At 42.6% G+C, this 26,737-nt stretch overlaps 1 long non-coding RNA gene across 1 annotated transcript; it reads left to right on the top strand.

Moving 5' to 3' along the window:
• The first annotated feature begins 23,479 nt into the window (after positions 1-23,479).
• LOC139558393 (uncharacterized) lies at positions 23,480-25,667 on the top strand. Its single transcript, XR_011671557.1, has 4 exons — positions 23,480-24,309; positions 24,476-25,267; positions 25,369-25,440; positions 25,595-25,667. It is a non-coding gene; the product is annotated as an uncharacterized lncRNA (long non-coding RNA).
• The last annotated feature ends 1,070 nt before the right edge of the window (positions 25,668-26,737 follow it).

Raw genomic sequence — 26,737 nt, forward strand, 5'->3', positions numbered from 1 at the left:
GTGTATGTGACCAATAAAATTTGATTTGATTTGAGCAGTCCAAACACCTTACCACTGCTACACCTGGCTATCAGCGGAGCCTTGTCTGGCAGCAAAATAGGTCATTCAGCCTCATTTACTGCCTTTTAAAAAAACATAGCAGATATGGCTGATTTGCTTAAACAAATGTGGTTTCTACTGACAATTGAGATGTACAAACTATGGCATAAGAGGACGACAAGCGGATAAGAGGCAATCCGTAATTTCGATTAAGACATTAATGAGTGAGCTAGGACGGACATAGTCAATATAACTATTTGTTCAGCACTTTTGAAATGTACAGCAACAGAATTGAGAACATGGGCCGTTCTTACAGTGTTCTCCCTGTACTCCAAGTTAGAACCGTAGGATAAATAAAGGTGGCATATAAGCAGACAATGAAAGCTCTTACAATATTTGATGATTGCATTTCTCAAAACAGGTTATAGGCTACATGTGCACCACCAAGTCAGAACAGTAGGCAAAATTAAGAGGGGTAAATAGACCAAATTATTAGGGTGAGGCACATGGGCTACTAACAGCTTACTACACAACATACACTTTGTCTTACTTTCTTAACTACAGTATACATATCTCCCTGGCATATTACATAATTTACGCAGCAGCATACAATACATTTTTTGGACTCACCTTGTTGTGCTCACTTGAACAGGAAGGTAGCGCGGCTGTCCTTCGTGGGAAAATGTTGTCATCAAAGTCTGGCATTCTCTGGATTTAGGGTGCTTTCAAGACAACTGGGAACTCTGGGGGGAAAAAAGGTTGAATCATGATGACGTCAGTGACCTTCAGGTGTTAGCTCTAGAAAGAGGCCCGAGTTCCGAATTTACAATTCCAAGTTGGATGAAAGTTCAAAATGTATTTTCCCAGTCATAGCTCGTTTTTCCCGAGTTCCCAGTTGTCTTGAACTCACTAAAGTCCGAGCTTGCAGTTCCGAGTTAACAGTTGTTTTGAGCACGGCACAAATCATGCTTCATTGACAGCATGGCCAATGTTGAATGTTTATAATTTTAAACTAGGAAAAGAGACCCTTAATCTTAGACTTTGGACCACACAGCCACTCCACTGAATAGCAGGCTAGTAATTGCTAGCCACACTGATTGATTGTTAGCCACACTGATTCCTTCCAAACCACTCATTGTTGAATTTGCGATTTCCAACCTGTTGTGTAATGATTATGTCCAATGGCCAATGAGCACCGATAAGTTTTATCTATAATTTCTCTTCATTACTTCTTTTCATATGACAAGGATTATAAAGGATTTGCCAGTAGATTGTCGACTTGATTCGTGATGATGACTGTTAGCTAAGATTTTGAAAGTATGATGTTGACATGATCAGTGCAATCAAAGCTATTGTAGATGTAATGTGATTTGACATCATTTTATCAGTGGCCAATGACCTTGAGCCTTCTTGGATGGGCACTTCTATTGTAACTCTAGGCTAGAATGTTCTAGCTCTACCCTTAGACTTGGTGATGACGTAGTGTCCTCATGAGTGACAGAACACTGAGACAATCACGGCGCAAAACCACCACAGGAAACACTGAGCTACGCTGAAACACCTGCATTTTGGAGCTGCCTTACTCAAGAAAAGAGACCACGTTTCTATGCAGCTTTATTAACTCAATGATATATTATTTTTTACATTGTTTGCAAACTAATATGTGACACGGATTAATGCCAAAATAACATGCAAAACAGAAAAGCCCCCCCAAAACATATTTTGGGGCCCCACCTGGCCTGAATGACTGGTCACCACTGGACATAACATAGTAAATCTAAATCCTGGACACTCAAATTAGTGTGACATGTTATATTTGGTATGGTTACATGAGACAGAAAGTTTCTTCTAATGACTCCAACCTAAGTGTATGTAAACTTCCAACTTCAACTGTATGCTATTTTATAACCATGATGGGACCAGAAGACTATCATACCATGGGTCCTATAGACCCTGGCTCTCCAAATTATCCCTTGTCTCCTTTCCTCCCACAGTCTCCACCAATCTCCCTGTCTCCCTGTGTACAGTAATATGACAGTATTGTTAAGCACATCAACAAGAACATTCATAGTGAACAGCAAATGGTTGTGTGTGTCCATGTTGCCATTGAACCGGTCTGTGTGTGTTTGTTTGGCAGTTACAGTCCTGTGTGGCACAACATGCATACTGTTTCATAATGGCACCTTTTGTTAAGTCGCTCAACCATATTTTTATATCTTAATAGCGTTTTCTTCTTCCTCTCACAGAGTGATGTTAATTACACTCACACATTCATCCACTGGTATATCTGTCTGTCTGTCTGTCTATCTATGTAATTTCTCTCAATCTATGTAATTTCTCTGACTGCGGTGAGGAAGATGCTATACCTGGGCGAGGGCACCTTTATGGGTAGTGCCATCTTGAGAGCCAACCAGCTGTTCCAGGCCTCGCGGCCCGGTGTTCATAAAGTCGCCGTGGTACTAACCGATGGGCAGGCACACCGGCGTGATGCAGTGCAGCCTGAGGACGCCGCCGGCATTGAGATGTTTGTCATCAGAGTGGTAAATAAGAAAGACCCGCTGTACGCAGAATTCCAGGCTGAGATGATTGCTATCACCTCTGGCCCAGATGAGGAGCACGTGTACCTGATCGACGACTTCATGACTCTGCCCAGTATGTGATTCTAGATCAAGTTCAAGAATCTAGATCAAGTTCAAGTCTAGATGCTAGACTGCCTAGTATATGGTTCTAGTTAAGTTTTATTTACACTGACACTCATAGCAGTCAATACAACATGGAATCCATGCAAATAACATAGGCCTATCTAAATACATTGATAAAATAACTATCAGAACTCAGGATAAGACCCAGATGCAGACAGCTAGAATGACAGATGTTTATTGACCCAAACAGGGGGCAGGCAAAAGACAGGTCAAGGGCAGGCAGAGGTTCGTAATCGGGTCAGAGTCAGGCAGGTACAGAACGGCAGGCAGGCTCGGGGTCAGGGCAGGCAGAATGGTCAGAACCGGGGAAACTAGTTAACAGAAACTTGAGAAAACAGGAAGACGGGAAAACATGCTGGCAAGACCTGACGAACTGGAAACAGACAGAGAACACAGGTATAAATGCACAGGGGATAATGGGGAAGATGGGCAAGACCTAGAGGGGGGTGGAGACAAGCACAAAGACAGGTGAAAACAATCAGAGTGTGGCAAGAACAGACAAGGGACCTATTCTAACAACACAAATGAAGAGCCCCTTAAGGGGTTTGTGATGTGGATGTCTTGTTTCTGTAGATCGGCATGGAACAGGGCCAAAATTGCTTTGACAATAACTCGATGATGTTAAAAACCTTTATATAACCCTTTGGTTTATGACGTCTGTGAGAGAGCAGCGATTATTTAAAATGTAAGTATTTGAGTTTAAACAAACAGTGTGAAGATGCATTGCATGTAAAGCAGTCACCATAGTTTCAGTATTGTAAACTCTTTAAACGTTATAGATAATGTCTCATCACATCCCAACTATGCTCACTGCGTGGCCTGTTTAAAGTTACATTTGGGAAAAAGTTATATTTTGATACTCCCTGGATGACTATTTAATAATTTGATAGCTTGAAATTAGCTTGAGGTTGATGACAGTCTTTGTTAAACTGTGTATCTTGGCACAGCCCTGGAGTAAGCTGCTGTTTGTCTCATCTGTACATGGATTTCTTCACACATTTCCATACACCCACTATAAATATTTTGTCTATGGTAGACTCAGATCTGTTTCCTTGTTCAGATTACGTCATAATGTTACAAAACCAGTTCATGTAACAGACAGTTGTGCTTTGTTTAAAGAGAGTTGGGCCGTGTGCAAAGCCTGCACATTTCCCAATGTTGATGTCAGAGGGATGCACTGAGGACATGGGCTCCTATCTATCTATGGCTGCATCCCAATTCTCCCAAGGATGTGGAGTGTGTAAGTCCATACTTTGGGATAAGGGTGGAGAATCGGGACACAGTCTCTCTATCAGTTACAGTTTGACCAAAGCTCAGGTGAACGACAGCACTGCTACACTGATGCTCCAGAGAGGACTTTCAACTCTTCAGTCTTCAACTTTTTCAGTCTGAGTGGTTTTCGGACTTGAGATCTTCACACTACATTTTTAAGAAAGTCTCCCATTGACATCAAGAAAGTCTAAGTTGTGCCTATCTACGTTTTCAATCAGGCCCTCTATGCAAATGCCTGCCCAATATTCCAAATATGTGCACTGTTTCCGCCAGGTTTCCCAGAAGCATTGACAAGAAGCCAGCAACCGCCGTTTTGCTTCACTGCATTTTACAGCCTGGTATCATAGACTAGACATAACCAGTGGTGATTTTAGCATGGAAATCTGGGTGGGGAAAAAATCTATGCTGGGATGCATGCCAGCAAAGCCACTACACAATAAAACAAAAAAATACATTAATTGCACGATAACGGTGACGAACGGTACCCACAAACTGTTAGTTTGTCCCAACAGCATTGATTACCAACAACTACGAGACAGCCTACAGGGAGGAGGTGAGGGCTCTGGGAGTGTGGGGCCAGTAAAATAACCTCTCACTCAACGTCAACAAAATGAAGGAGATGATTGTGGACTTCAGGAAAACGCAGAGGGAGCACCACCCTATCCACATCGACGAGACAGCAGTGGAGAAGGTGGAAAGTTTTAAGTTCCTCGCCGTACACATCACTGACAAACTGAAATGGTCGCACAGAAAGTGTGGTGAAGAAGGCGCAACAGTGCCTCTTCAACCTCAGGAGGCTGAAGAAATTTGGCTTGTCTCCTAAAACCTTCACAAACTTTTACAGATGCACAATTGAGAGCATCCTGTCGGGCTGTATTACCGCCTGGTACGGCAACTGTACCGCCCACAACCGCAGAGCTCTCCAGAGGGTGGTTCGGTCTGCGCAACGCATCAACTACCTTCCCTCCAGGACACCTACAGCACCTTATGTCACAGGAAGGCCAAAAAGATCATCAAGGACAGCAACCACCCGAGCCACTACCTGTTCACCCTGGGGACAGAGAGACGGACAGCTTCTATCTCAAGGCCGTCAGACTGTTAAATAGCCATCACTAGCACTGCTGCCTATATACACAGACTTGAAATCATTGGCCACTTTAATAAGTGGAAAACTAGTCACTTTAGTAATGTCACTTTAATAATGTTTACATTTCTTGCATTACTCCTCGTGTACAGTATATACTGCATTCTATACTATTCTACTGTATCTTAGTCTATGCCGCTCTGAGATTGCTCGTCCATATATTTATATATTCTGAATTCCATTCCTCTACTTAGATTTGTGTGTATTGGGTATATGTTGTGAAATTGTTAGATATTACTTGTTAGATATTGCTGCACTGTCGGAACTAGAAGCACAAGCATTTCGCTACACCCGCAATAACATCTGCTAAACACGTGTATGTGACCAATAAAATTTGATTTGATTTGAGCAGTCCAAACACCTTACCACTGCTACACCTGGCTATCAGCGGAGCCTTGTCTGGCAGCAAAATAGGTCATTCAGCCTCATTTACTGCCTTTTAAAAAAACATAGCAGATATGGCTGATTTGCTTAAACAAATGTGGTTTCTACTGACAATTGAGATGTACAAACTATGGCATAAGAGGACGACAAGCGGATAAGAGGCAATCCGTAACTTCGATTAAGACATTAATGAGTGAGCTAGGACGGACATAGTCAATATAACTATTTGTTCAGCACTTTTGAAATGTACAGCAACAGAATTGAGAACATGGGCCGTTCTTACAGTGTTCTCCCTGTACTCCAAGTTAGAACCGTAGGATAAATAAAGGTGGCATATAAGCAGACAATGAAAGCTCTTACAATATTTGATGATTGCATTTCTCAAAACAGGTTATAGGCTACATGTGCACCACCAAGTCAGAACAGTAGGCAAAATTAAGAGGGGTAAATAGACCAAATTATTAGGGTGAGGCACATGGGCTACTAACAGCTTACTACACAACATACACTTTGTCTTACTTTCTTAACTACAGTATACATATCTCCCTGGCATATTACATAATTTACGCAGCAGCATACAATACATTTTTTGGACTCACCTTGTTGTGCTCACTTGAACAGGAAGGTAGCGCGGCTGTCCTTCGTGGGAAAATGTTGTCATCAAAGTCTGGCATTCTCTGGATTTAGGGTGCTTTCAAGACAACTGGGAACTCTGGGGGGAAAAAAGGTTGAATCATGATGACGTCAGTGACCTTCAGGTGTTAGCTCTAGAAAGAGGCCCGAGTTCCGAATTTACAATTCCAAGTTGGATGAAAGTTCAAAATGTATTTTCCCAGTCATAGCTCGTTTTTCCCGAGTTCCCAGTTGTCTTGAACTCACTAAAGTCCGAGCTTGCAGTTCCGAGTTAACAGTTGTTTTGAGCACGGCACAAATCATGCTTCATTGACAGCATGGCCAATGTTGAATGTTTATAATTTTAAACTAGGAAAAGAGACCCTTAATCTTAGACTTTGGACCACACAGCCACTCCACTGAATAGCAGGCTAGTAATTGCTAGCCACACTGATTGATTGTTAGCCACACTGATTCCTTCCAAACCACTCATTGTTGAATTTGCGATTTCCAACCTGTTGTGTAATGATTATGTCCAATGGCCAATGAGCACCGATAAGTTTTATCTATAATTTCTCTTCATTACTTCTTTTCATATGACAAGGATTATAAAGGATTTGCCAGTAGATTGTCGACTTGATTCGTGATGATGACTGTTAGCTAAGATTTTGAAAGTATGATGTTGACATGATCAGTGCAATCAAAGCTATTGTAGATGTAATGTGATTTGACATCATTTTATCAGTGGCCAATGACCTTGAGCCTTCTTGGATGGGCACTTCTATTGTAACTCTAGGCTAGAATGTTCTAGCTCTACCCTTAGACTTGGTGATGACGTAGTGTCCTCATGAGTGACAGAACACTGAGACAATCACGGCGCAAAACCACCACAGGAAACACTGAGCTACGCTGAAACACCTGCATTTTGGAGCTGCCTTACTCAAGAAAAGAGACCACGTTTCTATGCAGCTTTATTAACTCAATGATATATTATTTTTTACATTGTTTGCAAACTAATATGTGACACGGATTAATGCCAAAATAACATGCAAAACAGAAAAGCCCCCCCAAAACATATTTTGGGGCCCCACCTGGCCTGAATGACTGGTCACCACTGGACATAACATAGTAAATCTAAATCCTGGACACTCAAATTAGTGTGACATGTTATATTTGGTATGGTTACATGAGACAGAAAGTTTCTTCTAATGACTCCAACCTAAGTGTATGTAAACTTCCAACTTCAACTGTATGCTATTTTATAACCATGATGGGACCAGAAGACTATCATACCATGGGTCCTATAGACCCTGGCTCTCCAAATTATCCCTTGTCTCCTTTCCTCCCACAGTCTCCACCAATCTCCCTGTCTCCCTGTGTACAGTAATATGACAGTATTGTTAAGCACATCAACAAGAACATTCATAGTGAACAGCAAATGGTTGTGTGTGTCCATGTTGCCATTGAACCGGTCTGTGTGTGTTTGTTTGGCAGTTACAGTCCTGTGTGGCACAACATGCATACTGTTTCATAATGGCACCTTTTGTTAAGTCGCTCAACCATATTTTTATATCTTAATAGCGTTTTCTTCTTCCTCTCACAGAGTGATGTTAATTACACTCACACATTCATCCACTGGTATATCTGTCTGTCTGTCTGTCTATCTATGTAATTTCTCTCAATCTATGTAATTTCTCTGACTGCGGTGAGGAAGATGCTATACCTGGGCGAGGGCACCTTTATGGGTAGTGCCATCTTGAGAGCCAACCAGCTGTTCCAGGCCTCGCGGCCCGGTGTTCATAAAGTCGCCGTGGTACTAACCGATGGGCAGGCACACCGGCGTGATGCAGTGCAGCCTGAGGACGCCGCCGGCATTGAGATGTTTGTCATCAGAGTGGTAAATAAGAAAGACCCGCTGTACGCAGAATTCCAGGCTGAGATGATTGCTATCACCTCTGGCCCAGATGAGGAGCACGTGTACCTGATCGACGACTTCATGACTCTGCCCAGTATGTGATTCTAGATCAAGTTCAAGAATCTAGATCAAGTTCAAGTCTAGATGCTAGACTGCCTAGTATATGGTTCTAGTTAAGTTTTATTTACACTGACACTCATAGCAGTCAATACAACATGGAATCCATGCAAATAACATAGGCCTATCTAAATACATTGATAAAATAACTATCAGAACTCAGGATAAGACCCAGATGCAGACAGCTAGAATGACAGATGTTTATTGACCCAAACAGGGGGCAGGCAAAAGACAGGTCAAGGGCAGGCAGAGGTTCGTAATCGGGTCAGAGTCAGGCAGGTACAGAACGGCAGGCAGGCTCGGGGTCAGGGCAGGCAGAATGGTCAGAACCGGGGAAACTAGTTAACAGAAACTTGAGAAAACAGGAAGACGGGAAAACATGCTGGCAAGACCTGACGAACTGGAAACAGACAGAGAACACAGGTATAAATGCACAGGGGATAATGGGGAAGATGGGCAAGACCTAGAGGGGGGTGGAGACAAGCACAAAGACAGGTGAAAACAATCAGAGTGTGGCAAGAACAGACAAGGGACCTATTCTAACAACACAAATGAAGAGCCCCTTAAGGGGTTTGTGATGTGGATGTCTTGTTTCTGTAGATCGGCATGGAACAGGGCCAAAATTGCTTTGACAATAACTCGATGATGTTAAAAACCTTTATATAACCCTTTGGTTTATGACGTCTGTGAGAGAGCAGCGATTATTTAAAATGTAAGTATTTGAGTTTAAACAAACAGTGTGAAGATGCATTGCATGTAAAGCAGTCACCATAGTTTCAGTATTGTAAACTCTTTAAACGTTATAGATAATGTCTCATCACATCCCAACTATGCTCACTGCGTGGCCTGTTTAAAGTTACATTTGGGAAAAAGTTATATTTTGATACTCCCTGGATGACTATTTAATAATTTGATAGCTTGAAATTAGCTTGAGGTTGATGACAGTCTTTGTTAAACTGTGTATCTTGGCACAGCCCTGGAGTAAGCTGCTGTTTGTCTCATCTGTACATGGATTTCTTCACACATTTCCATACACCCACTATAAATATTTTGTCTATGGTAGACTCAGATCTGTTTCCTTGTTCAGATTACGTCATAATGTTACAAAACCAGTTCATGTAACAGACAGTTGTGCTTTGTTTAAAGAGAGTTGGGCCGTGTGCAAAGCCTGCACATTTCCCAATGTTGATGTCAGAGGGATGCACTGAGGACATGGGCTCCTATCTATCTATGGCTGCATCCCAATTCTCCCAAGGATGTGGAGTGTGTAAGTCCATACTTTGGGATAAGGGTGGAGAATCGGGACACAGTCTCTCTATCAGTTACAGTTTGACCAAAGCTCAGGTGAACGACAGCACTGCTACACTGATGCTCCAGAGAGGACTTTCAACTCTTCAGTCTTCAACTTTTTCAGTCTGAGTGGTTTTCGGACTTGAGATCTTCACACTACATTTTTAAGAAAGTCTCCCATTGACATCAAGAAAGTCTAAGTTGTGCCTATCTACGTTTTCAATCAGGCCCTCTATGCAAATGCCTGCCCAATATTCCAAATATGTGCACTGTTTCCGCCAGGTTTCCCAGAAGCATTGACAAGAAGCCAGCAACCGCCGTTTTGCTTCACTGCATTTTACAGCCTGGTATCATAGACTAGACATAACCAGTGGTGATTTTAGCATGGAAATCTGGGTGGGGAAAAAATCTATGCTGGGATGCATGCCAGCAAAGCCACTACACAATAAAACAAAAAAATACATTAATTGCACGATAACGGTGACGAACGGTACCCACAAACTGTTAGTTTGTCCCAACAGCATTGATTACCAACAACTACGAGACAGCCTACAGGGAGGAGGTGAGGGCTCTGGGAGTGTGGGGCCAGTAAAATAACCTCTCACTCAACGTCAACAAAATGAAGGAGATGATTGTGGACTTCAGGAAAACGCAGAGGGAGCACCACCCTATCCACATCGACGAGACAGCAGTGGAGAAGGTGGAAAGTTTTAAGTTCCTCGCCGTACACATCACTGACAAACTGAAATGGTCGCACAGAAAGTGTGGTGAAGAAGGCGCAACAGTGCCTCTTCAACCTCAGGAGGCTGAAGAAATTTGGCTTGTCTCCTAAAACCTTCACAAACTTTTACAGATGCACAATTGAGAGCATCCTGTCGGGCTGTATTACCGCCTGGTACGGCAACTGTACCGCCCACAACCGCAGAGCTCTCCAGAGGGTGGTTCGGTCTGCGCAACGCATCAACGCATCAACTACCTTCCCTCCAGGACACCTACAGCACCTTATGTCACAGGAAGGCCAAAAAGATCATCAAGGACAGCAACCACCCGAGCCACTACCTGTTCACCCTGGGGACAGAGAGACGGACAGCTTCTATCTCAAGGCCGTCAGACTGTTAAATAGCCATCACTAGCACTGCTGCCTATATACACAGACTTGAAATCATTGGCCACTTTAATAAGTGGAAAACTAGTCACTTTAGTAATGTCACTTTAATAATGTTTACATTTCTTGCATTACTCCTCGTGTACAGTATATACTGCATTCTATACTATTCTACTGTATCTTAGTCTATGCCGCTCTGAGATTGCTCGTCCATATATTTATATATTCTGAATTCCATTCCTCTACTTAGATTTGTGTGTATTGGGTATATGTTGTGAAATTGTTAGATATTACTTGTTAGATATTGCTGCACTGTCGGAACTAGAAGCACAAGCATTTCGCTACACCCGCAATAACATCTGCTAAACACGTGTATGTGACCAATAAAATTTGATTTGATTTGAGCAGTCCAAACACCTTACCACTGCTACACCTGGCTATCAGCGGAGCCTTGTCTGGCAGCAAAATAGGTCATTCAGCCTCATTTACTGCCTTTTAAAAAAACATAGCAGATATGGCTGATTTGCTTAAACAAATGTGGTTTCTACTGACAATTGAGATGTACAAACTATGGCATAAGAGGACGACAAGCGGATAAGAGGCAATCCGTAACTTCGATTAAGACATTAATGAGTGAGCTAGGACGGACATAGTCAATATAACTATTTGTTCAGCACTTTTGAAATGTACAGCAACAGAATTGAGAACATGGGCCGTTCTTACAGTGTTCTCCCTGTACTCCAAGTTAGAACCGTAGGATAAATAAAGGTGGCATATAAGCAGACAATGAAAGCTCTTACAATATTTGATGATTGCATTTCTCAAAACAGGTTATAGGCTACATGTGCACCACCAAGTCAGAACAGTAGGCAAAATTAAGAGGGGTAAATAGACCAAATTATTAGGGTGAGGCACATGGGCTACTAACAGCTTACTACACAACATACACTTTGTCTTACTTTCTTAACTACAGTATACATATCTCCCTGGCATATTACATAATTTACGCAGCAGCATACAATACATTTTTTGGACTCACCTTGTTGTGCTCACTTGAACAGGAAGGTAGCGCGGCTGTCCTTCGTGGGAAAATGTTGTCATCAAAGTCTGGCATTCTCTGGATTTAGGGTGCTTTCAAGACAACTGGGAACTCTGGGGGGAAAAAAGGTTGAATCATGATGACGTCAGTGACCTTCAGGTGTTAGCTCTAGAAAGAGGCCCGAGTTCCGAATTTACAATTCCAAGTTGGATGAAAGTTCAAAATGTATTTTCCCAGTCATAGCTCGTTTTTCCCGAGTTCCCAGTTGTCTTGAACTCACTAAAGTCCGAGCTTGCAGTTCCGAGTTAACAGTTGTTTTGAGCACGGCACAAATCATGCTTCATTGACAGCATGGCCAATGTTGAATGTTTATAATTTTAAACTAGGAAAAGAGACCCTTAATCTTAGACTTTGGACCACACAGCCACTCCACTGAATAGCAGGCTAGTAATTGCTAGCCACACTGATTGATTGTTAGCCACACTGATTCCTTCCAAACCACTCATTGTTGAATTTGCGATTTCCAACCTGTTGTGTAATGATTATGTCCAATGGCCAATGAGCACCGATAAGTTTTATCTATAATTTCTCTTCATTACTTCTTTTCATATGACAAGGATTATAAAGGATTTGCCAGTAGATTGTCGACTTGATTCGTGATGATGACTGTTAGCTAAGATTTTGAAAGTATGATGTTGACATGATCAGTGCAATCAAAGCTATTGTAGATGTAATGTGATTTGACATCATTTTATCAGTGGCCAATGACCTTGAGCCTTCTTGGATGGGCACTTCTATTGTAACTCTAGGCTAGAATGTTCTAGCTCTACCCTTAGACTTGGTGATGACGTAGTGTCCTCATGAGTGACAGAACACTGAGACAATCACGGCGCAAAACCACCACAGGAAACACTGAGCTACGCTGAAACACCTGCATTTTGGAGCTGCCTTACTCAAGAAAAGAGACCACGTTTCTATGCAGCTTTATTAACTCAATGATATATTATTTTTTACATTGTTTGCAAACTAATATGTGACACGGATTAATGCCAAAATAACATGCAAAACAGAAAAGCCCCCCCAAAACATATTTTGGGGCCCCACCTGGCCTGAATGACTGGTCACCACTGGACATAACATAGTAAATCTAAATCCTGGACACTCAAATTAGTGTGACATGTTATATTTGGTATGGTTACATGAGACAGAAAGTTTCTTCTAATGACTCCAACCTAAGTGTATGTAAACTTCCAACTTCAACTGTATGCTATTTTATAACCATGATGGGACCAGAAGACTATCATACCATGGGTCCTATAGACCCTGGCTCTCCAAATTATCCCTTGTCTCCTTTCCTCCCACAGTCTCCACCAATCTCCCTGTCTCCCTGTGTACAGTAATATGACAGTATTGTTAAGCACATCAACAAGAACATTCATAGTGAACAGCAAATGGTTGTGTGTGTCCATGTTGCCATTGAACCGGTCTGTGTGTGTTTGTTTGGCAGTTACAGTCCTGTGTGGCACAACATGCATACTGTTTCATAATGGCACCTTTTGTTAAGTCGCTCAACCATATTTTTATATCTTAATAGCGTTTTCTTCTTCCTCTCACAGAGTGATGTTAATTACACTCACACATTCATCCACTGGTATATCTGTCTGTCTGTCTGTCTATCTATGTAATTTCTCTCAATCTATGTAATTTCTCTGACTGCGGTGAGGAAGATGCTATACCTGGGCGAGGGCACCTTTATGGGTAGTGCCATCTTGAGAGCCAACCAGCTGTTCCAGGCCTCGCGGCCCGGTGTTCATAAAGTCGCCGTGGTACTAACCGATGGGCAGGCACACCGGCGTGATGCAGTGCAGCCTGAGGACGCCGCCGGCATTGAGATGTTTGTCATCAGAGTGGTAAATAAGAAAGACCCGCTGTACGCAGAATTCCAGGCTGAGATGATTGCTATCACCTCTGGCCCAGATGAGGAGCACGTGTACCTGATCGACGACTTCATGACTCTGCCCAGTATGTGATTCTAGATCAAGTTCAAGAATCTAGATCAAGTTCAAGTCTAGATGCTAGACTGCCTAGTATATGGTTCTAGTTAAGTTTTATTTACACTGACACTCATAGCAGTCAATACAACATGGAATCCATGCAAATAACATAGGCCTATCTAAATACATTGATAAAATAACTATCAGAACTCAGGATAAGACCCAGATGCAGACAGCTAGAATGACAGATGTTTATTGACCCAAACAGGGGGCAGGCAAAAGACAGGTCAAGGGCAGGCAGAGGTTCGTAATCGGGTCAGAGTCAGGCAGGTACAGAACGGCAGGCAGGCTCGGGGTCAGGGCAGGCAGAATGGTCAGAACCGGGGAAACTAGTTAACAGAAACTTGAGAAAACAGGAAGACGGGAAAACATGCTGGCAAGACCTGACGAACTGGAAACAGACAGAGAACACAGGTATAAATGCACAGGGGATAATGGGGAAGATGGGCAAGACCTAGAGGGGGGTGGAGACAAGCACAAAGACAGGTGAAAACAATCAGAGTGTGGCAAGAACAGACAAGGGACCTATTCTAACAACACAAATGAAGAGCCCCTTAAGGGGTTTGTGATGTGGATGTCTTGTTTCTGTAGATCGGCATGGAACAGGGCCAAAATTGCTTTGACAATAACTCGATGATGTTAAAAACCTTTATATAACCCTTTGGTTTATGACGTCTGTGAGAGAGCAGCGATTATTTAAAATGTAAGTATTTGAGTTTAAACAAACAGTGTGAAGATGCATTGCATGTAAAGCAGTCACCATAGTTTCAGTATTGTAAACTCTTTAAACGTTATAGATAATGTCTCATCACATCCCAACTATGCTCACTGCGTGGCCTGTTTAAAGTTACATTTGGGAAAAAGTTATATTTTGATACTCCCTGGATGACTATTTAATAATTTGATAGCTTGAAATTAGCTTGAGGTTGATGACAGTCTTTGTTAAACTGTGTATCTTGGCACAGCCCTGGAGTAAGCTGCTGTTTGTCTCATCTGTACATGGATTTCTTCACACATTTCCATACACCCACTATAAATATTTTGTCTATGGTAGACTCAGATCTGTTTCCTTGTTCAGATTACGTCATAATGTTACAAAACCAGTTCATGTAACAGACAGTTGTGCTTTGTTTAAAGAGAGTTGGGCCGTGTGCAAAGCCTGCACATTTCCCAATGTTGATGTCAGAGGGATGCACTGAGGACATGGGCTCCTATCTATCTATGGCTGCATCCCAATTCTCCCAAGGATGTGGAGTGTGTAAGTCCATACTTTGGGATAAGGGTGGAGAATCGGGACACAGTCTCTCTATCAGTTACAGTTTGACCAAAGCTCAGGTGAACGACAGCACTGCTACACTGATGCTCCAGAGAGGACTTTCAACTCTTCAGTCTTCAACTTTTTCAGTCTGAGTGGTTTTCGGACTTGAGATCTTCACACTACATTTTTAAGAAAGTCTCCCATTGACATCAAGAAAGTCTAAGTTGTGCCTATCTACGTTTTCAATCAGGCCCTCTATGCAAATGCCTGCCCAATATTCCAAATATGTGCACTGTTTCCGCCAGGTTTCCCAGAAGCATTGACAAGAAGCCAGCAACCGCCGTTTTGCTTCACTGCATTTTACAGCCTGGTATCATAGACTAGACATAACCAGTGGTGATTTTAGCATGGAAATCTGGGTGGGGAAAAAATCTATGCTGGGATGCATGCCAGCAAAGCCACTACACAATAAAACAAAAAAATACATTAATTGCACGATAACGGTGACGAACGGTACCCACAAACTGTTAGTTTGTCCCAACAGCATTGATTACCAACAACTACGAGACAGCCTACAGGGAGGAGGTGAGGGCTCTGGGAGTGTGGGGCCAGTAAAATAACCTCTCACTCAACGTCAACAAAATGAAGGAGATGATTGTGGACTTCAGGAAAACGCAGAGGGAGCACCACCCTATCCACATCGACGAGACAGCAGTGGAGAAGGTGGAAAGTTTTAAGTTCCTCGCCGTACACATCACTGACAAACTGAAATGGTCGCACAGAAAGTGTGGTGAAGAAGGCGCAACAGTGCCTCTTCAACCTCAGGAGGCTGAAGAAATTTGGCTTGTCTCCTAAAACCTTCACAAACTTTTACAGATGCACAATTGAGAGCATCCTGTCGGGCTGTATTACCGCCTGGTACGGCAACTGTACCGCCCACAACCGCAGAGCTCTCCAGAGGGTGGTTCGGTCTGCGCAACGCATCAACTACCTTCCCTCCAGGACACCTACAGCACCTTATGTCACAGGAAGGCCAAAAAGATCATCAAGGACAGCAACCACCCGAGCCACTACCTGTTCACCCTGGGGACAGAGAGACGGACAGCTTCTATCTCAAGGCCGTCAGACTGTTAAATAGCCATCACTAGCACTGCTGCCTATATACACAGACTTGAAATCATTGGCCACTTTAATAAGTGGAAAACTAGTCACTTTAGTAATGTCACTTTAATAATGTTTACATTTCTTGCATTACTCCTCGTGTACAGTATATACTGCATTCTATACTATTCTACTGTATCTTAGTCTATGCCGCTCTGAGATTGCTCGTCCATATATTTATATATTCTGAATTCCATTCCTCTACTTAGATTTGTGTGTATTGGGTATATGTTGTGAAATTGTTAGATATTACTTGTTAGATATTGCTGCACTGTCGGAACTAGAAGCACAAGCATTTCGCTACACCCGCAATAACATCTGCTAAACACGTGTATGTGACCAATAAAATTTGATTTGATTTGAGCAGTCCAAACACCTTACCACTGCTACACCTGGCTATCAGCGGAGCCTTGTCTGGCAGCAAAATAGGTCATTCAGCCTCATTTACTGCCTTTTAAAAAAACATAGCAGATATGGCTGATTTGCTTAAACAAATGTGGTTTCTACTGACAATTGAGATGTACAAACTATGGCATAAGAGGACGACAAGCGGATAAGAGGCAATCCGTAACTTCGATTAAGACATTAATGAGTGAGCTAGGACGGACATAGTCAATATAACTATTTGTTCAGCACTTTTGAAATGTACAGCAACAGAATTGAGAACATGGGCCGTTCTTACAGTGTTCTCCCTGTACTCCAAGTTAGAACCGTAGGATAAATAAAGGTGGCATATAAGCAGACAATGAAAGCTCTTACAATATTTGATGATTGCATTTCTCAAAACAGGTTATAGGCTACATGTGCACCACCAAGTCAGAACAGTAGGCAAAATTAAGAGGGGTAAATAGACCAAATTATTAGGGTGAGGCACATGGGCTACTAACAGCTTACTACACAACATACACTTTGTCTTACTTTCTTAACTACAGTATACATATCTCCCTGGCATATTACATAATTTACGCAGCAGCATACAATACATTTTTTGGACTCACCTTGTTGTGCTCACTTGAACAGGAAGGTAGCGCGGCTGTCCTTCGTGGGAAAATGTTGTCATCAAAGTCTGGCATTCTCTGGATTTAGGGTGCCTTCAAGACAACTGGGAACTCTGGGGGAAAAAAAGGTTGAATCATGATGACGTCAGTGACCTTCAGGTGTTAGCTCTAGAAAGAGGCCCGAGTTCCGAATTTACAATTCCAAGTTGGATGAAAGTTCAAAATGTATTTTCCCAGTCATAGCTCGTTTTTCCCGAGTTCCCAGTTGTCTTGAACTCACTAAAGTCCGATTTTGCAGTTCCGAGTTAACAGTTGTTTTGAGCACGGCACAAATCATGCTTCATTGACAGCATGGCCAATGTTGAATGTTTATAATTTTAAACTAGGAAAAGAGACCCTTAATCTTAGACTTTGGACCACACAGCCACTCCACTGAATAGCAGGCTAGTAATTGCTAGCCACACTGATTGATTGTTAGCCACACTGATTCCTTCCAAACCACTCATTGTTGAATTTGCGATTTCCAACTTGTTGTGTAATGTTTATGTCCAATGGCCGATGAGCACCGATAAGTTTTATCTATAATTTCTCTTCATTACTTCTTTTCATATGACAAGGATTATAAAGGATTAGCCAGTAGATTGTCGACTTGATTCGTGATGATGACTGTTAGCTAAGATTTTGAAAGTATGATGTTGACATGATCAGTGCAATCAAAGCTATTGTAGATGTAATGTGATTTGACATCATTTTATCAGTGGCCAATGACCTTGAGCCTTCTTGGATGGGCACTTCTATTGTAACTCTAGGCTAGAATGTTCTAGCTCTACCCTTAGACTTGGTGATGACGTAGTGTCCTCATGAGTGACAGAACACTGAGACAATCACGGCGCAAAACCACCACAGGAAACACTGAGCTACGCTGAAACACCTGCATTTTGGAGCTGCCTTACTCAAGAAAAGAGACCACGTTTCTATGCAGCTTTATTAACTCAATGATATATTATTTTTTACATTGTTTGCAAACTGATATGTGACACGAATTAATGCCAAAATAACATGCAAAACATAAAAGCCCCCCCAAAACATATTTTGGGGCCCCACCTGGCCTGAATGACTGGTCACCACTGGACATAACATAGTAAATCTAAATCCTGGACACTCAAATTAGTGTGACATGTTATATTTGGTATGGTTACATGAGACAGAAAGTTTCTTCTAATGACTCCAACCTAAGTGTATGTAAACTTCCAACTTCAACTGTATGCTATTTTATAACCATGATGGGACCAGAAGACTATCATACCATGGGTCCTATAGACCCTGGCTCTCCAAATTATCCCTTGTCTCCTTTCCTCCCACAGTCTCCACCAATCTCCCTGTCTCCCTGTGTACAGTAATATGACAGTATTGTTAAGCACATCAACAAGAACATTCATAGTGAACAGCAAATGGTTGTGTGTGTCCATGTTGCCATTGAACCGGTCTGTGTGTGTTTGTTTGGCAGTTACAGTCCTGTGTGGCACAACATGCATACTGTTTCATAATGGCACCTTTTGTTAAGTCGCTCAACCATATTTTTATATCTTAATAGCGTTTTCTTCTTCCTCCCACAGAGTGATGTTAATTACACTCACACATTCATCCACTGGTATATCTGTCTGTCTGTCTATCTATGTAATTTCTCTCAATCTATGTAATTTCTCTGACTGCGGTGAGGAAGATGCTATACCTGGGCGAGGGCACCTTTATGGGTAGTGCCATCTTGAGAGCCAACCAGCTGTTCCAGGCCTCGCGGCCCGGTGTTCATAAAGTCGCCGTGGTACTAACCGATGGGCAGGCACACCGGCGTGATGCAGTGCAGCCTGAGGACGCCGCCGGCATTGAGATGTTTGTCATCAGAGTGGTAAATAAGAAAGACCCGCTGTACGCAGAATTCCAGGCTGAGATGATTGCTATCACCTCTGGCCCAGATGAGGAGCACGTGTACCTGATCGACGACTTCATGACTCTGCCCAGTATGTGATTCTAGATCAAGTTCAAGAATCTAGATCAAGTTCAAGTCTAGATGCTAGACTGCCTAGTATATGGTTCTAGTTAAGTTTTATTTACACTGACACTCATAGCAGTCAATACAACATGGAATCCATGCAAATAACATAGGCCTATCTAAATACATTGATAAAATAACTATCAGAACTCAGGATAAGACCCAGATGCAGACAGCTAGAATGACAGATGTTTATTGACCCAAACAGGGGGCAGGCAAAAGACAGGTCAAGGGCAGGCAGAGGTTCGTAATCGGGTCAGAGTCAGGCAGGTACAGAACGGCAGGCAGGCTCGGGGTCAGGGCAGGCAGAATGGTCAGAACCGGGGAAACTAGTTAACAGAAACTTGAGAAAACAGGAAGACGGGAAAACATGCTGGCAAGACCTGACGAACTGGAAACAGACAGAGAACACAGGTATAAATGCACAGGGGATAATGGGGAAGATGGGCAAGACCTAGAGGGGGGTGGAGACAAGCACAAAGACAGGTGAAAACAATCAGAGTGTGGCAAGAACAGACAAGGGACCTATTCTAACAACACAAATGAAGAGCCCCTTAAGGGGTTTGTGATGTGGATGTCTTGTTTCTGTAGATCGGCATGGAACAGGGCCAAAATTGCTTTGACAATAACTCGATGATGTTAAAAACCTTTATATAACCCTTTGGTTTATGACGTCTGTGAGAGAGCAGCGATTATTTAAAATGTAAGTATTTGAGTTTAAACAAACAGTGTGAAAATGCATTGCATGTAAAGCAGTCACCATAGTTTCAGTATTGTAAACTCTTTAAACGTTATAGATAATGTCTCATCACATCCCAACTATGCTCACTGCGTGGCCTGTTTAAAGTTACATTTGGGAAAAAGTTATATTGTGATACTCCCTGGATGACTATTTAATAATTTGATAGCTTGAAATTAGCTTGAGGTTGATGACAGTCTTTGTTAAACTGTGTATCTTGGCACAGCCCTGGAGTAAGCTGCTGTTTGTCTCATCTGTACATGGATTTCTTCACACATTTCCATACACCCACTATAAATATTTTGTCTATGGTAGACTCAGATCTGTTTCCTTGTTCAGATTACGTCATAATGTTACAAAACCAGTTCATGTAACAGACAGTTGTGCTTTGTTTAAAGAGAGTTGGGCCGTGTGCAAAGCCTGCACATTTCCCAATGTTGATGTCAGAGGGATGCACTGAGGACATGGGCTCCTATCTATCTATGGCTGCATCCCAATTCTCCCAAGGATGTGGAGTGTGTAAGTCCATACTTTGGGATAAGGGTGGAGAATCGGGACACAGTCTCTCTATCAGTTACAGTTTGACCAAAGCTCAGGTGAACGACAGCACTGCTACACTGATGCTCCAGAGAGGACCTGTATACTCTATTTCTCTATTGTGTTCTTTATGTAGTCTGTGAACCACCCCCTGTACTGTACAAATATTCAACCTGTTTATATTTTTTATATTTTCACACACTCTTGTTTTTACTCATTGTGTTGCTTCAAATAATTGTCCATTAAAATACACCTTAACTTCCAAACCAAAAACACTGAACAGATTCTCACAGGTCAGGAGTATCATGACATAAAATGATCTGTTGTGTACTGAACTTAGTCAAAATTTCATCTTTAGCTAACAATCTGAATTGAATATTTCACTAGACCTCCAGAAATCTGGGGAACACATTAAGTACATACTTCTATTTTCATTTGAACAAAATATCATGTTAACCTTTGTTTTACTGTAAGTTGTAAAAAATGAACACCCGACTGTAAAATAGATATTTGTTTACATTGTACAACAAAAGCAAAGGAAATGTGAAACTCTATCAACAGAATTTACATTTACATTTAAGTCATTTAGCAGACGCTCTTATCCAGAGCGACTTACAAATTGGTGCATTCACCTTATGATATCCAGTGGAACAACCACTTTACAATAGTGCATCTAACTCTTTTAAGGGGGGGGGGGGGGGTTAGAAGGATTACTTTATCCTATCCTAGGTATTCCTTAAAGAGGTGGGGTTTCAGGTGTCTCCGGAAGGTGGTGATTGACTCCGCTGACCTGGCGTCGTGAGGGAGTTTGTTCCACCATTGGGGTGCCAGAGCAGCGAACAGTTTTGACTGGGCTGAGCGGGAACTGTACTTCCTCAGAGGTAGGGAGGCGAGCAGGCCAGAGGTGGATGAACGCAGTGCCCTTGTTTGGGTGTAGGGCCTGATCAGAGCCTGAAGGTACGGAGGTGCCGTTCCCCTCACAGCTCCGTAGGCAAGCACCATGGTCTTGTAGCGGATGCGAGCTTCAACTGGAAGCCAGTGGAGAGAGCGGAATGAACTCAACTTAGTACGACTGTCTCCCCCGTCACAAAAAAAACTATATTACTCTATTATTCATGTATTTGTTGTCTATGTAAACAAACAATGTATAGCTTCAAAATATGTTTAAAACTACCATGCCAATGAATTTGATAGTGGTTCCATCATTGCTCAGCTTACCAAAGAAAGTGGCAATGTCAGGCTGTTGTTTCAGCATTTAAACATGACACTGTAATAAGTGCTTTCTTCAGTGCAGTAGTCCGTCTGTGATGTCTCTGTGTTAAGCAGAGACAGGTGTGGTGGTGTTACTCTCAATTTCAGCTGCTGCAGCATCAGGGTTGTACCTGTACTTGTATCCATAGGGCCGTAGATGATAGGTGAAGTATTCCAGCGTGTACATCTCTACAGGGTAGATGTAGTGAAATGATACGATGTGATCTGAACAACATTCTGGGCCCTGGGGGAAAGAAGAACGACAGTCTGATTAAGTATATTAATAGTCGTTTAGGTCAGGGGTTCTTCAACGTTTTCAGCCTGGGACCCAAATGAGAAATTCTGTGTTTTCCAAGCATAGGAAAATATGCAACTATATATAAATATCAGTACATTTCATTGCACTTATGCCTAAAACAAATGCAATATAGACAAAAACAAATAACAATGAAATTAAATATCCATATAAATATATATTAATGTTAATTTCCCCCATTAAAAACACTCATATATCTGTCTAGGTTGGAACTGTTGCTGTTAAAATACAGTCAATTATTTTCAATCTGAACTGGAATAAACTGATTGATCACATCACACAGATGAATAACAGAACACACACAGGCTTTTTGATAGTGCAACCCTAAGTAACTACAGATTTTTTTAAATGATCAGGCCTACTGTACATCTTACTGTAGAAATTATTGTTGAAAGAAAGTCTAGTTTGGAAAAGTTGCTGTTAAAATACAATACATATGTTTTATTCTGAACTGGAATAAACTGATTGATCACATCACACAGATGTAGACCAGAACACACACAGCAGTCCTAATGAGCATGTCTATTCTGGGCTCTGTTTTTGACATTACAACACAACACCTATACACAGGCCATAAATCCCACTCCCCACACAACATTGCCCATTCATACCAGTGTGTGTGAATGAGTGAGGGGTCAAATGGAACGATTCCTGTGTCTACACCCCCACATCTGACCCTCCACTGGAACCATCAGTATCTCATGGACATGCACACTGAGTATGAAGCTCTTCTCCCAGTCTGCACTTGTGTAATGTGAGTCCTGGCTAAGTCCTTATCCCAGTCCTAATGGAGCCTATCTAAAGCTGTCACTCCAAGTCTGCACTGTCTTTATCTCCCACCAGACTATTGTCCAGCAGGATTAGTGTTTCGCACATGTTATCCACCCCCCCCCCCCCCCCTTAATTCCTCCTTAAATGCTTTTCACGCCCCTCCAGTGTTGCCATGACGACATCAGTCCATCGTCTGAATATGGTTGGTGGTTTTTAGATTTGAGTTTTAGCCCTGGTCCAGACCATGTTCCCATGGGGAGTGGAAACATCATTTGATTGACCACACCCTGACCCTCCAAAATATACATGACCTGTTTGCCATACCATAGAATTGACCAGAGAATGTGACACTAAAGCTTACTTTGTTCTTACCCACACGCATTTCCAGGAGAGAGACATTTTTAAAACTAAATAAACTTAGAGGGTTAAATGACGACCGAGGTCAGCCTGCAGGGATCTAACCCGGGTCTGTAGTGACGCCTATAGCATTGCGATGCAGTACCTTAGACCGCTGCGCCACTTGGGAGGCCCTGACTGATTGGTTTTCTTATTTTGTATTATAAAATATTTGTGAAAACCTCAAGGCCCTGTGATTATAGCCCACTGCAGAGGATTTATATTCACGCATTGACCGAGGTGTTTGTCTTCTCTTTTTCAGGGTCTTTTTTAATGAATACATTTTTATTTAACTAGGCAAGTCAGTTAAGAAAAATATATTATTTGCAATGACTGCCTAACCCGGCCAAACCCTAACGACTTTAGGCCAATTGTGCGCCGCCCTATGGGACTCCCAATCACGGCCGATTGTGATGCAGCCTGGAATCGAACCAGGGTCTGATGGAACACCTCTAGCACTGAGATGCAGTGCCTTAGACCGCTGCACCACTTAGTGGAGGTCCTGGGGACCAGGGCCCTGAAGAACCTGTAGGAACCAAAGTAAGGATGATGCTAAACTTCCTATACCTCCAGAAATGTTCTAGATAAAGATACAGCTAAAATGTACAGAGAAAGTTGGGGAAAGGTGAATGATGCCCCTCTTTCCCAGGGTGACCTAGTGGAGAGATGGGACCTCCAGGGGATACTGGCGTTGGGTTTCCTACACCTAAGGCCAGTTTAAATCTGTTGTTAGGGGTGACTTTTACCTCTTTTCTATCATACGATCTCTAGTGATCTCTCTAGTAATCTCTCAGACTCTAACCCTAACTTATCCTGTGTCAGAACACCTAGGGTGATAAAGGAAACCAGGGAAGACCTGGACCCACCAGTCCCATGGGTATGAGTGAACCAGGACTGCCGGTAGGTTCACAGCGTTCCTTAGATTTTATGACAAGATATCTATTTTACGGCAATGCTTGACAGCCCTCTTGTAGAATTACCCTGCAGTGTGTCAGGATGTCCACTAGGCGGGGACATATTGTAAATAATTGAGCTTTGCTCTTTGCTGATGGATAGAAATTATTTGTATCTTCTTTAGTATGTCTACTAGGGTCTGATTGGTCCTCCAGGGCTTCAGGGAACGCAAGGGTTCCCAGGAGAGGGTCTACCAGGGCCTAAGGTGAGACACCATCACTAGCTGTTCAACCCACTGATTAGTCTAGCTTGGATATGTACTGTATGTGTACCCTATGCTGTATGTGAGATATGACATGTACTGGAGTACTCTCATACTCATACAGTGAAGTATGTACCTAGATAATGGCTCAGTGTCTTATGTGTTTCAGGATGACATGGGTTCAAGGTTCAAAGGTGACAAGGTATGTTGACCCTAACCCTGACCTTAACCTAAACCACCTCAAGATGGGAGGTATTGAAGTGCTGTGTGTCTATGGTGATGATGGTCATGAAAACATGGCGTACAGTAAGGCAGGGGTTCTCAAAGTGGGGTAATGCAGGGGGTCCGGCGACAGAATTGTCTCTCTGCCCCAAGTCTACATTTGTAGAATAGCAGGAAATGTGCTTTAAAAGGTGAAAATTGTCTCTCTGATGCCAAGAGGGGGGCCTTTTAAATGTTCAGTCCCGGGGCCGAGACTTGATAAGTCCGGCCATGCACTGCAGAAGTCATAGTAAAACCTCTTGTATGTCATTTTTATCACACTGTAGTAGGAGTTGTGTTCTGATATTATGACAGGGTCCTTCATGAGGTTGCTATCATAAATGGGGTCCCGATGCAAAAAGAAATTTGGGAACCCCTGCACTAAGGGATTACCTCTTATCCCCTGATCCTCTAACTTCTGACCTCCAGGGAAACACAGGAGCCCCAGGGTTGCCAGGATTGATGGGTTTTCCTGACCGCGGCAGCTTTCCAATCTTTGGGGTTTTCAGACGATATGAAAGAGAGGTTGAACAGGCTAGTAATAGGGGTTGCAACAACTTCGGCAGATAATTTTAGAAAGAGAGGGTCCAGGTCCTCTAATCAGGGACTGATTCAGTTGTCTTCTCCACAGGGTGACCAGGGCTTCCCAGGGCAGCACGGACCACAGGGAGAGAGAGGAGTCGTGGAGCCAGGGACAAAGGTGAGTGTGTGGCAAAGGTCTCCAATGCAGCATACAATATACAGCTGAGATGAGCAGGTGTTGAATGTGGAGGTGTGTGTCTGATCTGTGGTCGTCTCCAGGGTGAACCAGGACCTGACAGATCCTCTGGGATACCTGGTATACTTGGGGAAGATGGAGCGGTCGAACCTAAGGTAAGCAAGGTGTCAAAGTTAATTTAGAGGTCAAAGTTCATTAGGCCCCATTGTACATCTACTATAGAGTATAAAGAGCACAGACATTTGAAATAGTTATTACATAACTTGTTAACTTGTTTATTGTCTGCATTTTCTTTGTGTCTTGAAACAGGGTGAGATTGGTTTGCCAGGACTGCGAGGGACAGAGGGTGCGTGGGAAAGGAATTCCTGGAGAAAAGGTAGAGTTCTATTTTTTGAAGATTTGGGGGATCTAGAATGTTTACCCAGACAACCACCCACAGTCCTATAGAAACCTTTGGTAGTTATGGCCTACCTGCATACACCTACGTTAAACACAGCATTGTCTGCTTCCAGTATAAGAGTCATACTGATTAACTCAAACTTAAGCAATACAAGAGAGGATATCCTGAATAGTCAACCTTTGAAGTACAGGATGGACAAATATTGTGCTGGGCCTTACACAACTTAATTGAGTGAGTTTACCAGTCACCCTCTCCTGGGTGACAAAATATTGAACACGCCCTATACGTCAGGCTCGCTGAATAAACATTTCCTGAACACAAAGTCAATATTTATCCACTACAACTAGACTCCCTGACTGGTGCGTCACCTTTGAAAGGCAATTCCAAGCAATATTATGTGTCGTAATGAATCAAATCAAATCAAATCAAGTTTATTTTATATAGCCCTTCGTACATCAGCTAATATCTCGAAGTGCTGTACAGAAACCCAGCCTAAAACCCCAAACAGCAAGCAATGCAGGTGTAGAAGCACGGTGGCTAGGAAAAACTCCCTAGAAAGGCCAAAACCTAGGAAGAAACCTAGAGAGGAACCAGGCTATGAGGGGTGGCCAGTCCTCTTCTGGCTGTGCCGGGTGGAGATTATAACAGAACTATGCCAAGATGTTCAAAATATTCATAAGTGACAAGCATGGTCACATAATAATCATGAATAATTTTCAGTTGGCTTTTCATAGCCGATCATTAAGAGTTGAAAATAGCAGGTCTGGGACAGGTGGCGGTTCCATAACCGCAGGCAGAACAGTTGAAACTGGAATAGCAGCAAGGCCAGGTGGACTGGGGACAGCAAGGAGTCATCATGCCCGGTAGTCCTGACGTATGGTCCTAGGGCTCAGGTCCTCCGAGAGAGAGAAAGAAAGAGAGAATTAGAGAGAGCCAAGATTTTCAAAATGTTCATAAATGACAAGCATGGTCAAATAATAATCAGGAATAAATATCAGTTGGCTTTTCATAGCCGATCATTAAGAGTTGAAAACAGCAGGTCTGGGACAGGT

Source organism: Salvelinus alpinus, chromosome 29 (genome assembly GCF_045679555.1).
Source record: "Salvelinus alpinus chromosome 29, SLU_Salpinus.1, whole genome shotgun sequence".
Lineage (NCBI taxonomy): Eukaryota > Metazoa > Chordata > Actinopteri > Salmoniformes > Salmonidae > Salvelinus > Salvelinus alpinus.